This window comes from Leguminivora glycinivorella, chromosome 14 (genome assembly GCF_023078275.1).
Source record: "Leguminivora glycinivorella isolate SPB_JAAS2020 chromosome 14, LegGlyc_1.1, whole genome shotgun sequence".
NCBI classification, from domain to species: domain Eukaryota; kingdom Metazoa; phylum Arthropoda; class Insecta; order Lepidoptera; family Tortricidae; genus Leguminivora; species Leguminivora glycinivorella.
This window is the reverse complement of record NC_062984.1, coordinates 22176110-22180557: the sequence shown is the minus strand read 5'-3', so window position 1 is coordinate 22180557 and position 4448 is coordinate 22176110. Positions and strand designations below refer to the sequence as shown.

At 39.5% G+C, this 4448-nt stretch overlaps 1 non-coding gene across 1 annotated transcript; it reads right to left on the bottom strand.

Annotated features, from left to right (window-relative positions):
- Positions 1 to 3625: 3625 nt before the first annotated feature.
- On the bottom strand, positions 3626 to 3697 carry Trnae-uuc. The gene has a single exon. It is a non-coding gene; the product is annotated as a tRNA-Glu (tRNA).
- Positions 3698 to 4448: the final 751 nt, after the last annotated feature.

Sequence of the window (4448 nt, the reverse complement as noted above, 5' to 3'; positions counted from 1 at the left end):
ACCTACACTGTCCAAGCTGCTTGAAAGAGTGATGAAGGACAGGCTCACTAGGCACCTGTATCTCAACAAAATCATAAATGAGCGACAGTTTGGATATCAAAAGAGTAGAGGCACAAACGATGCAATTAGCACTCTTGTCGCGGACGTTGTCAGTCAACTCAACCTTAAGAAAAAAGTAGCCGGTATTCTGCTTGATCTCAGCTCCGCTTTTGATATGGTCAATCATGACATACTGCTGAATAAGCTGGAGCACTATGGTGTTAGAGGTAGCTCGCTAGCCCTTTTCGATGCGTACTTAACAAACAGGAAGCTCTTTGTAGAGATTCAGTGGACTCAAAATCAGCACGAAAAGGCCTACAGATCACGAATTGCCAACACTCACAGAGGAGTTCCTCAGGGATCTATATTAGGACCTACATTTTTCATTATTTTTACCAACGACCTAATTAAGTACGTTGAGTACAACGTCCTCGATACTACTTTAGTTGTTTTTGCGGATGATACGAATGCTGTTGTAACAGCAAGCAGTATACCTGAACTAAATGTTAAGGTAAATTATGCCCTGGAGACATTCACTAGGTGGTTTCAAGCTAACGATTTGAAACTGAATGCCAAAAAAACTAACGTTATGCTATTTAGAACCACATCCAAAAATAAAGACGCCTTGCAGATCTACATGGAGGGTGACATGATAGATCAGGTAGAAAAAGCCAAATTTTTAGGCGTATACATAGATTCGTATCTGAACTGGAAGCCAGAAGTATCGGCTGTGATAAATGCAGTAAACAGTGCGTGCTATGCCCTCAGAAGTCTGAGAGATGAACTGCAACTGAATCAACTGAAAATGGTTTACCATGCTCTGGTTGAATCAAAATTGCGGTACAGTATTCAACTTTGGGGCAATAGTTACAAATATAACGTACAAGCTGCTTTCATTGCTCAGAAAAGAGCAATACGAATAATGGCAAGGGTTCCACAGGATACACCGAGTAAACAGTACTTTTTAGATTTTAAAATTTTAACTACTCCCAGCCTGTACATATTGATTTTACTCACGGACTTAGTTAAACACTTGCATTTAATTGAAACTTCAGATCAGAGGGACAGGCGTTTAGCTTCGAGGCGTAAAGACTTGCCCCATACAGTGAGCACCAGACTCAAAGTAGTGAAGCATGCGGCAGGTTACCAGGCTATTGTTCTTTTTAACAGATTACCTATCGAGTTGAAGTCTCTCACTAGTTGCCATATTTTCAAAAACAAACTGAAATCTTTCTTGTTAGAAAAGTGTTTTTATTCGGTGGATGAGCTTTAAGTAGAATAAATTGGACATGTCAAATTCTATAAATTACTATTTATAAATATTTATTGGGACATAATTTAATCTCATTATAATCAAATTTTATATCTTTATCGTAAATTGTACATTCTATGTTTTCCTTAGGTTTGTTTTAATGTATAATTATTGTAAATTGATTCCATGTTAGTGTTAAGCAATTTAGCTATAAGTCATTTCAAATACAATGTTATATTGTTTCTTGAATAAATAAATATCAAAAAAATATCAAATATCAAATATCCTTATACTTAACGATACAGTCCTTAGTACACTGCAGCACTGTCGCTTTAAGAGATCGGGCCGCGGGTGATGATAAACATATACACGAAAGCAGTATTTACAGTTTATTTACAACACACAGATGTCAGGCACATCACACAATATCATTTCCACGGATTAACAATTTGAACAACTATTTTACAAACAAATTTATGAATAAAAAGCGCTGCGTAGTAGCCTTCAGCGAGCGAGAATTTTTTTTACTACTTTTTAAAACAAAAGAAGGGCGATAAGCGCAACGGCGCATATGGCCAGTGCGCGCTTCACATGAACCTCCATGGTGCTTAGACCAAGGAGGTTGACAGTGTTGACACTGAGCAAATCGGTTAATTACCGCTATGTCAAAAATATACAGGGGCCATATTTTTTTTTTCAAAGTTGTCCGCCACACTTTTTTTGGATTGGGAAATTTTGATGCGGTTTCCACTTAGAATCGCGAGCTCTTTTAATTCTAATAGGAGAGGAAAAGTGTCCCACCTGTCCCAAGGTTGTTTTCCCATTCCGTTACCAGTTTTTCATACATTTTGTAGAGCGTAACGGAAAAATACCCATGTTACAAGAATGTTGCCTGTGTGGTGACGGGTTAAGAATTTCACCACCCCCTTTCTTCCCGTGGGTGTCGTAGAAGGCGACTATGGGATTTGGGTTAAATTGTGGCGTAGGCGAGAGGCTGGCAACCTGTCACGGCAATGTCACAGTTTCGTTTTCTTTCAACCCCTTATTTGCCAAGAGTGGCACTGAAGCTTTAGTAGTTTCATGTGTTCTGCCTACCCCTTTATGGGATACAGGCGTGATTGTATGTATGTTGTATGTATGTACAAGAAAGTGGGGTGGACAGCTACAGGGATAGAAGTACAAAGAAATAACAGAATACATTCAGCGAGCACGAAAAATGGGCTCTATCTATATACATCAACCGTGACTTATACGACTTTTTAACTCCCCTTTAAAGTCAGTTATAAATTTATGGGCACGGCAAAAGCGTCTATTCTCGTATTGCTCTAGCAAAACGTTAGGATTGTAACAGAAGGCCAAGGTAAATATTATGACTTCAATATGCTACGAAATAACAACCCGAATAAAAACCCATAGGCAAGTAGACAATTTCCTCTCACGAACGCTCCGGCTGTGGAATGAGCTCCCTGCCGAGGTATTCACGGTGAACTCTTGAACTTGACTGAAATCTTCTCGAGGCTGAGGCGTAGGGTTAGAGCCGGCGTAGCTTTATTTGACGTTCATATGCGCATTGTAATATGCCTACTTGGAAAATAAATATTTCATTTCATTTTATGAACTACAGTATGGGGTTCTTCAAAAAAGGAGTGTACAAGTTTCTAATGGGTCGGCAACGCGCATGTGACACCCCTTGAGTTGCAGGCGTCCATAGGTGACCGGTTTTCATCAGGCGGACCGTATACCTGTTTGCCACCGACATGGTATAAAAAAAAAGACAATCGCACATGCGTAGCGTATTGTAGGTTTTCCCAAACCTATCGACGCGGAGCCTGTGTGGTGGGGTTATGAATTTCACCACCCCCTTTCTTCCAGTGGGTGTCGTAAAAGGCGACTATGGGATATGGGCTAAATTGTGGCGTAGGCGAGAGGCTGGCAACCTGTCACTGCAATGTCACAGTTTCGTTTTCTTTCAACCCCTTATTTGCCAAGAGTGGCACTGAAGCTTTAGTAGTTTCATGTGTTCTGGGATACCCTTTATGGGATACAGGCGTGATTGTATGTATGTATGTATCGACGCGGAATCGCCTCTAACCGACCAAAAATCGTCGTCGTTGTTGAACGCATGCATACGTACTATCAGCTGCAAAAGTGCATGGAGAAATTATGAATTCATTGATAAATTCGCCATGTACTTTGCAGCTGATAGTACGTTCATATTAACGATTGATTTTTGGTCATGATAATTTTCACCACTGACTGTACTTTCCAAGGGTTGTAAAATGTTAGAAATACTGCAAAAATTAAGACAAAATCAGAAAAAATGCAAAAAGTATTTTCCCGTACCGGGAATCGAACCCGAGCCTCCTGGGTGAAAGCCAGGTATCCTAGCCACTAGACCATACGGGAGATGTTTAACAGATTGAATTTAAGCATTACAAGAGGCACCTACGGTCAAAAATAAAATAAATGACATAAATATTACAAGATGATAAGTATTAAATAAATGATAGTTACCTTACGTAAATAACAACAAATATACAGCTTTAATGAAAACTAAACGAAATTGAATTGTTCATTTAGCAATCCGCAGAGACATCTACCGACAGATATCCGTACTGACTGCGCCACGCCGCGTGTAGTGTTCGCCCGAGCGTTTTGTCGTTGTAGTTCATCTACTCAACAACAGATGTCGCAGAAATAAAAAAATATATTATTTTGTTGAATGTAGTTCTGGATATTACAAAGTTCAGTCAGAGGTGTAATTACATGTTATCATTAATAATGAACTAATTTATTTATTGGCTCCTCTTGGTTGAAACCATTGAAATGCATGAGATTATAAAATACTTGTTACAGTTGTTAAAATGTAAACGTCATAAAAATACTTCTTATGCGTTCCATACAGGCCACGGGGAGCGACACTCAAAGTGCTCCCCATGACTTTCCGTTCGCGCCGTGGGGGCCATCGTATGACCGTGAGTCAGACTTAATTTCAAACTTTACTGGGCCATCGCTCAAAAATGCACATGAGCACAGTATAATAATAGTACATTACGATACAAGTGTGTAAAAAAGGAAGTTCGAAACGAGTGGCGATAAATTAAAACACGACCGAAGGGAGTGTTTTAAATCGACACGAGTTACGAATTTCCTTTTC